The sequence below is a fragment of the Procambarus clarkii genome, chromosome 30 (genome assembly GCF_040958095.1).
Source record: "Procambarus clarkii isolate CNS0578487 chromosome 30, FALCON_Pclarkii_2.0, whole genome shotgun sequence".
NCBI classification, from domain to species: domain Eukaryota; kingdom Metazoa; phylum Arthropoda; class Malacostraca; order Decapoda; family Cambaridae; genus Procambarus; species Procambarus clarkii.
In genome coordinates this window covers 9,315,613-9,327,557 of record NC_091179.1, presented here as the reverse complement: position 1 = coordinate 9,327,557, position 11,945 = coordinate 9,315,613, and positions in this window count along the sequence as shown.

Below are 11,945 nucleotides of genomic sequence, written 5' to 3'. Positions count from 1 at the left end.
TTTAGTGAAAATCTGATAGCAGGTTTTGGTAGTACTGACTTGAAGGCCCCATTGTTGTGTCCAATCTATGAGGTGGTCCAGTGCTGTTTGCATTGTAGAGACTGTATTTGGTAGGGCATTGTCTGAATAATACAATGTTAAGTCGTCGGCGTACGCCGAGAGGTGAACAGGATGGGTGTTAGGCAAATCTGCTAAGAATGCGGCAAATAGGGTTGGGCTTAGTATGGAGCCTTGTGGAACACCTGTTTGTATTGGGATGCCATCGGAAAACTCGCCTTGTATAAAGACTTTGGAGGTCCTGTTTGTGAGATAGGACTGTAACCATAAAAGTAATCTTCCCTGTACGCCTAAACGTGCAAGCTTTGCGAGGAGGCAAGTATGAGGAATGCTATCAAAAGCTCCTTTGAGGTCTAGGTAGACAACAAGACAATATTTACTGCTTCTGAGAGAGGTGCGGATTTCATGTTCAAGGCAGAGTATTTGATCTGGCGTGGAGCATTGCGGTCGAAATCCAGCTTGGAGTGACGGTATAATATTGTTATACTCTAGGTACCATTGGAGGCGAGTATGTACTAGCCTTTCCATGACTTTACTGAGGCATGATAGTAGGGAGATAGGTCTGTATGACGCAGGTTGGGATGGGTCTTTTCCTGGTTTAAGGAACGGAAGAATAATACTGGTCTGCCATTGTGAAGGAATATTTCCGTGAGTCCAGCATAGATTGTAATAGTTTAGAAGAGTGCTGTGTGCAGTCGGTGGAAGATATTTGATGAGCTCATATGGAATTCCATCCTCTCCAGGTGCCTTGCCAAGAGGTAGGCGGTTTAAGGCCAATCGTAGCTCGCTTAAGGTGTACACGTTGTCGACGCCGAGCATGGGCAGCGGTATGGCACGGTCAATTTCTTGTCTGAGGGAGAGTTCTTGGGCATGAAGGAAGGGTGTTGAGAGGGTAACTTTAAGGCATTCAGCGAGAACACTTGCACGCTCCTGAGGTGTTTGACAGAGTGAACCGTTGATCATCAGGGGGAACGAAGGGAATGTTGGGCGACCTTTAATGCTGTTAAAAGTAGCCCAGACTTTTGAGTGCGGCGTTGTGGGTGTGAGGCTATCACAGAATGTTGCCCATGATGCTCGTTTTGCTGATAGTATGGTTTTTTTGGCCGCTGCTGTAGCCCGCCGGAGATTGACCCAGTTCTGTAGGGAGGGTTGACGTCTTTGTTTTTGAATGGCTCGTCGGCGTAAAGCGACTGTTCGTGCACATTCCGCGTTCCACCACGGTTTAAGTGGTTTGTTGGACCTATGTCCTGAAGTTTTCTTAAGCATTTGGGTGGCTGCAGAATTTATGGCCGAGGTGATTGTGGACAGGCGTTTGTTAGGGTCTACTTCGTCTGTGTCTGGGAAGCGGACAATATCAGCCCATTTTTTCTTGTCTAGGTACTTAATGTTCCACTTGGGAAGCGTAAGCGGGTGGGTTGGTGGGTGAAAGTTAGTAAATTTTATTATGAGGGGTTTGTGGTCACTACCAATATCTGGTCCAGTATGAAACTGTAGTTCATGTTGAAAGTGTGCAGAGCCAAAGCAGATGTCCAGTGAGGCTTCATAATTGGTTCTGTAGTTAAAGTAGGTTGCAAGGTAGGGCGGCGAAAGAAGAGTATATGGTGTAGTGTCTAAGTAGTTGTACAAATCGGTGCCTGCAGTATTTTGGGTACCTCTACTCCATGTGGGGTGGTTAGCATTGAGATCACCTGTAACAATGATCGGATGTCGTAATTGGTTAAGATAAAATTCCAGTTCATTTGAGTTTATGGTGCCTCCAGGGTTGTATATACCCAGAAAGGATATGTGTGTACCATTATAAGGTATTAGGCATGCTAGAACTTCTAATTTACCGTTCACAAAATACGTTAGTGTTACAGGTTTACATGTCATATTACTTCGTGTTAGAAGGAAAATACCACCCTCCATACGGTTGGGTCTGTCCAGTCTCTGCATCTGAAAGTTTTTAAATACGGGATTTTGTTTGGGAGTGAGCCAGGATTCGGTGATGAATGCTAAGTCCGGTTTGGATGAGTAGAGGAATTGTTTAAGTTCTGTGAGGGATGTTTTGATGCTTTTTGCGTTCCAAGTCATGAAGGTTAGGGGAGCCATTTAGGATGTTTGGGTTGTGGATGTGTCTGTTTTCTTTGGTGCGCTCATAGTGGTACGAGTTGGATACCTAGATGTGGATGGGGGCTGTGTCTTACTCTTGGTACTGGTGGTTGGGGTGTGTGGCACGTTAGCCTGGGGAGTGGTTTTGGTGAGGCGCGCTAAGGAGGTAATTAGGAGTTTTTCCATCATCTGATCAAACAATGTGTGTCCGGCATTGGTAGCTTTATTTGGGCGGATGTCAGTGTCCGTAACTGTTGATGGGGGTCTGTTGGGTCAGCCTCAGGGGTGGGTTGTGGTACTTGGGCAAAAAATTTTGTTAGGAGTCGGTCCAGGGTCTTTTCCAGTGCATTTTCGATGCGAGTGACGATCGTTTCAATAAGATCATTTTCGAGGCGAGTGACGAGAGTTTCAACTAAATCAGGATTCAGTTGCGCGTTTTGTGAGAGATGGTTGGACCCTGGGGTTGCGGGATTGTCGGAGACAGGGATATCCGGTACAAGCGAAGGTTGTGGTTGAGTGTGAGGTAGAGGTTGGTGATGGGCTGAGGAAGGTTTTTTTAATGCACTGCTGTATAGCAGGTTGGTGGTAGGGGGAACCTTCATTTTCGCTGCTGCTGCTACGTAAGAAGGACATTGTTTAAATGTGATGTCATGCTCGCCACCACAGTTTGAGCAGGTGAGTGTATCCGATGCACAGGTTTGTGTGTAGTGGGAACCAGAGCATTTCCCACATTTGATATCTTTAGTGCAGCCCTTCGAGGTATGGTTAAAACCCTTGCATTTAAAACATTGGGTGGGACGCGGAACATACACCTCTAGTTTGTGGAGGAAGCCGTTTAACCAAATCCTATCAGGGGGAACGTAGTCCAGAAAAGTAAGCAGGGTGGTGCCTGTATCACTCAGTTCTCCGTTCGTGCGTCGCATAAATTTTTTTATTTCATAGAGTGGGATGCCATTTGTGTCGAGTTGTGCCTTAATGTCTTCTGCGCTGATGTCTACAACATGCCGGATTACATATTTCACTAATCTGTCTCCTAGTGGTTTATAGCACTTAACTTTGTAACCACAGATGTCAGTAATGTTTGAAATCTCCAGTTCCGCGCTGTGTTTGTGATCCACTGCAATCAGGTTCTTTAGTTTGTTTGGTCTGATATCGTGCACGTCGATTCCGAATTTGTGGGGAATGGCATTATATAGGATGCTTTGTGCCCTACTATTTCGGAAAATATTCTCATTTTCGCCCTCAAAAGCAATGATAAAGGTTTGTAACTCAGAAGAGCTTGGCCTACCTTGGTTGAGCGGTGGGTGTGGATATTGAGGCCGCGTGGCGTCGGCCTCATTTCTGTTTACCTCTGATAAATGGCGGCGCTTTGCCTCCAGTCTGTTTGCCTTACTATGGTGTTTGCTGTCTATGAATTCTCCTTCGGGCTCCTCTTCTATGACCGGGTGACGTTCAGGATTCAATTTTGTGGTATGCAGTAGTGGTTTTCCAACATCTAAGGTATCGTCGATGGTTGTACGAGAGACGCCATGTGCGCCTCCAGCCGCCGCCATGACACCGGCCACCTCCGCGGGAGCTCACTCAAAACACACCCAAAACACGACCGCGTCCAACACGCAACCCACCCAGGAGTTAGTCAGCTTGTTGTGGGGTTGCATCCTGGGCAGGGTCAGTAATTTGACCTTGGGGTGGGGGAAGGGGACCTCTATATAAGCCTAAGATGTACTGTATGTAAACACCATTTGGTCCGGGAGACATCTCCCGTCACGCAGGGTGCAGTCGCACCTCCACAGATCTCCAGTATCATCTATTGATACTGGTGATGGCTCAAAAGGGCCACCACTTACGAGCTATTCATGCCTGTGCCACCTTTTGGGTGGCTTCATCTTCATCTTAACACATTCACAAGGGAGACATCTCCCGTCATGCAGGGTGCATTCGCACCTCCACAGATCTCCAGTATCAGCTCTTGATACTGGTAATGGCTTAAATGGCCACCACTTACGAGCTATTCATGCCTGTGCCACCTTTTGGGTGGCTTCATCTTCATCTTAACACATTCACAAGGGAGACATCTCCCGTCATGCAGGGTGCATTCGCACCTCCACAGATCTCCAGTATCAGCTCCTGATACTGGTAATGGCTTAAAATGGCCACCACTTACGGGCTATTTATGACCGTGCCATCTTTTGGGTGGCTTCATCTTCATCTTAACACATTCATAAGGGAGACATCTCCCGTCATGCAGGGTGCATTCGCACCTCCACAGATCTCCAGTATCAGCTCTTGATACTGGTAATGGCTTAAAAGGGCCACCACTTACGGGCTATTCATGCCCGTGCCACCTTTTGGGTGGCTTAATCTTCATCAATCAATCTGAATGTAAACTGACTGTTTAGACATACAGTACAAAACAATGTCCCCCAAAACAATGAATTATTTAGGATAAAAGCCCACACTTACATATTTATGAATGTTATGTAAAGGTTTACACCTGGTAAACAAAGCCGAGCGGCTGAACGGACAGAACCCTGGACGCGTGATCCTGTGGTCCCGGGTTTGATCCCGGGCGCCGGCGAGAAACAATGGGCAGAGTTTCTTTCACCATGATGCCCCTGTTACCTAGCAGTAAATAGGTACCTGGGAGTTAGTCAGCTGTCACCGGCTGCTTCCTGGGGGTGGAGGCCTGGTCGAGGACCGGGCCGCGGGGACACTAAAGCCCTGAAATCCTCTCAAGATAACCTCACGATGGTGTAAATCTTTACGTAAAATTTACAAATACATGAGTGTGAGTTTTTATCCAGTTCTGTAAGAAGACGTTATCATTACTTAAGTTCCAGATCTCAAGAATTCTTCCTTAGCAAGTTTGTCGATTCCTATTACTATTTTGCACGTAGTGAACATATCACCTCTTTTTCTTTCGTTTTCTAGCTTTGGCATATTTAATACCTCTAACCTCATTTCATAGCTATTATTTTTCAGTTCTAGGAGGCATTTAGTTGCAAGACTTTGTACCATTTTCATTTTGGCAGTGTACTTCTTAAGATATGGGAACTATTCAATCACTGCATATTCCACTTTGTTAGACCAAACTTTGTGAATAATTTCTTTAATTTGCCATCCATGTGTGTGCTCGCCTAATTGTTCTTGCAGGGGTTGAGTTTAAACTCTTTGGTCCAGCCTGTCAACGATCAATCAACTTGTGTATAGGTTCCTAAGCCTATTGGGCTCTTATCATATCTACATTTGAAACTATGTATGGAGCCTGCCTCCATTGCATCAGTTCCCAATGCATTTGCTAACTACTTTGCTACTTTGACACTGAATTTTTTTTTCTAATGTGTCTGTGGTTCATTTGAGTGCTAAGTTTCCAACTGTATTTCCTTGTTTGTGTACCACGCATGCTAAATAATTTGTCTTTGTCTACCGTCAATTCCCTAGAATATTGTAGGTGGTAATCATGTCCCCTTAACCCTTCTGTTTTCTAGTGATGTGAGGTTTAATTCCAGTGGTCTTTCCTTTTAGCTTATGCCCCTCAGCTTGGGGACTGGTCTGGTGGCATACCTCTGAACTTTCTCTAACTTCATTTTGTGAAGCTTAATCCAGAGTTGGTCTGACATTTGTGGTATACAAGATCCTGCATGATTCTTTACACAAGTTTCTAAAGGCAGTTCTTATGCTGGCCAACCTAGTATAAGCTGCTGCTGCTATCCTTTTGATGTGGGCTTCTGGGGACAGGTCTGGTGTGATGTTAAACCTTCTGCCTAGATCTTTCTCTCTTTATTCTTAAAGGATTTGTCATTAATCTAATGGCAGAGGCTACATTTATCTCTGAAATTCTATCCCCAATACTCTGCAGATTCAACTCCATCCTCATTATCTCAATCATAGCATTTCTTGGGCATCCTAAGATAATTCTCATTACTTCATTTTGTACCTTCTCCAAAATTTTGATTGTACACATCATCCAATTTGATGTGTACCACATCAAATTGTTTGGATGTGTGATAATGGTATAATAGACAGTATACTTAGGAGCTACAAGAATTTTGCCCCAAGAATGTAACAATTATATGCTGTACTTGCTGTATGCAATGTTAAATGGGATACTTGTACTGTTATATGTCTATTTGTACTCACTGAATTTGTGCGCCCCTTGAGGGACTTGAAGTAGAGGGGGTAGAAATAGCCTAAGCTACTCTATCCCTTTGAGATGTATTTATTGCTTATCTCAATAAACATACTTGAACTTGAACTTGAAAGGATTTGTCTCCCAAATGGTACCTTGTCACTTTTTTTGTTGTCCCTTTCTGTCTTGTTTTATCATTCCCATAATTTTTGCATCTCGACAAACACTGAGATCATCAACGTACAGCATATCAGAAACAAGATACAGTAGGTCCAAGTGTATTCACCTAGTTGTGCTTGTGGGGGTTGAGCTCTGGGCTATTTCCACCTGCCTCTCAACTGTCAATCAATCAACTGCTTCTCTCCCCCCCCCACACCCCCTTTCCCCCTGGAAGCAGTCCATAGCAACTGTAACTACCAGGTACCTATTTACTGCTAGGTGAACAGGCACATCAAGGTGAAAAACTGCCCATTTGTTTCCGCCATCACCGGGCCACAGGACTACAAATCACAAGGGCTGTCCATTCAGTTGTCAGGGCCCCTTATGTGTGTGTGCATTTGTACTCTAGATATGATGGCAGGGTTGAGCTAGGCTCCTAGCCCTGCCTTCCGAACTTTCTTGGATTAATGCTTTTAATTCGTCTTACTTTTTTTTTGTATTTACATTTAAAATTCTGAATTGAATTAGCTTCAACAACTTCTGCTAACCCTAACACTGAAAAAGTGTTTTCTGATGTCTTATTTGCGTTTCCAGTTTCCATCTATGACCCCTCATTCTGTTCCTAGCTTTGAACACCACTACTACTGTCTTCTTTGTTGACTTCCATTAGAATCTTGAATGAATGTTTCTCTCTCTCCTCTCCCTCCCCCTCTCTCTCCTCCAGTGTGGTGAGTTCCAGTTCTCTGTCTTTCCTCATAGCTCAATCCCCTCAGCTCTGGAATGAGTCTCGTTGCATATCTTTGGACCTTTTATAGTTTCTCCCTAGACCTTTTTTTCAAGTAAGGGTTCCATGCTGGGGATCCATATTTAAGAGTGGGTTTTGCCTTCACTGTGTGTGTGTGTATTTGTTCTTGCTGGGGTTGAGCTCTGCTCTTTCAGCCTGCATCTCAACTGTCAAATCAATCAACTGTAACTACTAATTTTTTTTTTTTCTCACACACCCCCCCCCCCCCCCCCCAAGAAGCAGCCTGTAACAGCTATCTAACTCCTAGGTACCTATTTACTGCTAGGTAACAGGGGCATCAGGGTAGAAGAAACTGCCCATTTGTTTCGCCTGGTCGGGAATCGAACCCGGGCCACAGAATTACAAGTCCTGCACGCTGTCCGCTCAGCTACCAGACCCCTAGGTGTCTGAGGGTGTGTGTGTGTGTGTGTGTGTGTGTGTGTGTGTGTGTGTGTGTGTGTGTGTGTGTGTGTGTGTGTGTGTGTGTGTGTGTGTGTGTGTAATTACCTAAGTGTAATTACCTAAGTGTAGTTACAGGATGAGAGCTACGCTCGTGGTGTCCCGTCTTCCCAGCACTCTTTGTCATATAACGCTTTGAAACTACTGACGGTCTTGGCCTCCACCACCTTCTCACTTAACTTGTTCCAACCGTCTACCACTCTATTTGCGAAGGTGAATTTTCTTATATTTCTTCGGCATCTGTGTTTAGCTAGTTTAAATCTATGACCTCTTGTTCTTGAAGTTCCAGGTCTCAGGAAGTCTTCCCTGTCGATTTTGTCAATTCCTGTTACTATTTTGTATGTAGTGATCATATCACCTCTTTTTCTTCTGTCTTCTAGTTTTGGCATATTTAATGCTTCTAACCTCTCCTCGTAGCTCTTGCCCTTCAGTTCTGGGAGCCACTTAGTAGCATGTCTTTGCACCTTTTCCAGTTTGTTGATGTGCTTCTTAAGATATGGGCACCACACAACAGCTGCATATTCTAGCTTTGGCCTAACAAAAGTCATGAACAATTTCTTTAGTATATCGCCATCCATGTATTTAAATGCAATTCTGAAGTTAGAAAGCATAGCATAGGCTCCTTGCACAATATTCTTTATGTGGTCCTCAGGTGATAGTTTTCTATCTAGAACCACTCCTAGATCTCTTTCTTTATCAGAATTCTTTAAAGATTTCTCACATAATATATAGGTTGTGTGGGGTCTATGTTCTCCTATTCCACATTCCATAACATGACATTTATTAACATTAAATTCCATTTGCCAAGTGGTGCTCCATATACTTATTTTGTCCAGGTCTTTTTGAAGGGCATGACAGTCATCTAAATTTCTTATCCTTCCTATTATCTTAGCATCATCAGCAAACATGTTCATATAATTCTGTATACCAACTGGTAGATCATTTATGTACACAATAAACATCACTGGTGCAAGAACTGAACCCTGTGGTACTCCACTTGTGACATTTCTCCATTCTGATACATTGCCTCTGATTACTGCCCTCATTTTTCTATCAGTCAGAAAATTTTTCATCCATGATAGAAGCTTACCTGTCACCCCTCCAATATTTTCCAGTTTCCAGAACAACCTCTTATGTGGAACTCTGTCGAAAGCCTTTTTTAGGTCCAGATAGATGCAGTCAACCCAACCATCTCTTTCCTGTAATATCTCTGTGGCTCGATCATAGAAACTGAGTAAATTCGATACACAGGATCTTCCAGATCGAAAACCATACTGTCTGTCTGATATTATATCATTTCTCTCTAGGTGTTCTACCCATTTAGTTTTGATTAGTTTTTCCAATACTTTCACTATTACACTTGTTAATGGTACAGGTCTATAATTGAGGGGGTCTTCCCTGCTGCCACTTTTGTAGATTGGAACTATGTTAGCCTGTTTCCACCCGTCTGCTACGATTCCTGTACACAGGGATGCCTGAAAGATCAGGTGAAGTGGAATGCTGAGCTCAGATGCACATTCTCTCAGAACCCATGGTGAAACGCCATCTGGGCCAGCTGCTTTGTTCTTACCGAGCTCCTTGAGCATTTTTTCCACTTCGTCTCTAGACACCTCTATGTGTTCTATGTTGTTCTCTGAAATTCTTATTGTATCTGGTTCCCTAAAGATTTCATTTTGTACAAACACACTTTGGAACTTTTCGTTTAGTGTTTCACACATTTCCTTTTCATCTTCCGTGAATCTATTTCCCATTTTCAACCTCTGAATATTATCCTTTACCTGCAATTTGTTGTTTATGAATTTATAGAATAGACCCGGTTCTGTTTTACATTTGTCCGCAATCCCTTTTTCAAAATTTCTTTCTGCCTCTCTCCTCACTGCCGTGTAGTTGTTTCTCGCATCTTTGTATCGCTGGTATGTTTGGGGGTTCGGCCTCTTCCTGTATTGATTCCATTTTTGTGTCTTTCGGTCTCTAGCCCTCTCGCAATTTCTATTGAACCAATCCTGTTTCCTAGTTCTGCATCTCTGTTTTGGTATAAATTTTTTTGTGCCTTTATCATATATTTCACAAAACTTGCCATACATCTCATTCACTTCCTTGCCTAGCATCAAGTCTGTCCAATTATACTCACTAAAAAAAATTTCTAAGGTCACCATAATGTCCTCTCCTGAAGTCTGGTTTTTCAACTGCTTCAACCTCCTTATTTTCTTCCAGCTTATAACGCATTGCATACTTTATTCCCAAAAAGACATGGTCACTTTTACCCAAGGGAGGAAGGTACTGAATGTCAAATATCTCTTCCTCCTTCCTGGTAAATATCAAATCTAGCATGGAGGGAACGTCCCCTTCCCTCATCCTCGTAGCTTGTTTAACATGTTGATACAAGAATGTTTCCAGGATGAGGTCTACAAATTTACAGGTCCAAAAATCTTCTGTTTTAGCTTCATATGCTTCCCAGTCTATGGATTTCAAGTTGAAGTCACCGACTATCAACAGTCGTGATCTATCGTTATCCGCTCTCGCTATAATCTCTCTCATTATTGTTATAAGACCTTCACGTTTACTATCTAGCTCCTCCTTTGACCATGTGCTGCTTGGCGGTGGACTATATGCATTTATCATCATTAGTTTATCATCCTCATAGCAGATCTCTAGTGCTATTATGTCAACTTCTTGTGGATTGGCAGTCATTATTTCCTTCACCTTTAGGTGTTCTTTTACCAGCACAGCAACGCCACCGCCTTTCCTAATTTTTCTGTCCCGTCTCCAAATTGAGTAGCCCCTTGGGAATATGACCTCATTTAAAATTACATCTTCAAGTTTTGTCTCCGTGAGTGCAACAATGTCTGGTGTCTGCAGCTGTATTACATCACTTAACTCCAGTATCTTCGATCTCACTCCATCTATGTTGGTGTATGCAATCTTCAGGAACTTGTTCCCCCTCTCCTTATTCTTCACTCCCCCTCTCTCTATTGATTTTGTTGGTTTGCCTTTATGTACCACTTTACTGGTTTGCCTACCCCTATCACTTTGTAGAAAAAAGAATTTATTTCTTCTTCATTCCTGCTCTCATTTAAATGTTTTGCCTCGGCGAGGTTCAGTTTCAGCTTCTCTCTATCTTCTTTTGAAAGATCTCGTCTTAATGACCACCCTTTCCCATCCTCATCCCTTTGCAATTTTCTAGCATTCCTTAGTACTTCTTCCATCTGTTTGGCACCGTTTAGGGTGATCCTCAAAGGTCGATCTTTCCCTTTTACGTACCTGCCTATTCTCCTGTAGTCGCACACATTCTCTCTGTTTGTAAGACCTTCCACGAGGCCAACAATTTTATCTACTACTTTAGCTTCTTCTACAGCTCTTTCTGACCTAGATGTTATCGCCTTTTCTTTGCAGCCAAAAATGATCAGGGACTTACTCCGATCAACTGTGTTTTGCACCAACTTCGGGTTAGATGCCAATTCTTTCCTCACTTCTAGCCTAATGTTTGTTTTATCTTGGTTGCTGCAGTGTTTGACTTCCTTTACTGCTTCTTCTATTTTTTCCTTCTCCTTGGCCACTTGTGCATAAGTGAGTTGCATATCTTTCTTGCACTGTTCTATTCCCTGTGTAACTTCCTCCATCTGTGCTGACAAAAGCTGTTTCTCCTGTTGAATTTCCTTGCCTAACCTATTGTAGTCATTTATGTTTAAATTTACTTTAACTTCTTCCAAAGCTATTTTTAAGAGTTTATTTTCTTCTTCCATGGCTTTGCAATTTGTTTCCAATTGATTCTTATCCTTGCGCAAGTCTTTCACTAAACCCTCAAGACATAAAACTTTGCTATTCAAATGGTCATTACTTTCTTTCAATTTACTAATTATTTCTACATGAGAGTTCACTATAGTATCTAAATTTACCAACTTGTTATGTAGACTACTAATATCAATGCTTTCTTCATTGAATCCCTCAAAATCAAGCTCTGTTTTGTTTTTCCCCTTGCCAGTGGCCATCTTGAATGTTCTTCTCTGCACTGTAAACACTAGGGCAACTTTTTCTCATCCGATTTTTCACTTCCCTTAGCACTTTCCTGTTATCTCACCTATTTTTCAAGAGCACTATACCTTTATGTTCTCTGGGACACCACTCACTACCATCAACCTGTACTACAATACTTAGGATTGTTGAAATATGCTGGAGCTCCTCTGCTGCAAGTGTTGACCCTAGGGGTGTCACCTTTTGTGTTTTTAGGTAGGTGTGTGTGTGTGTGTGTGTGTGTGTGTGTGTGTG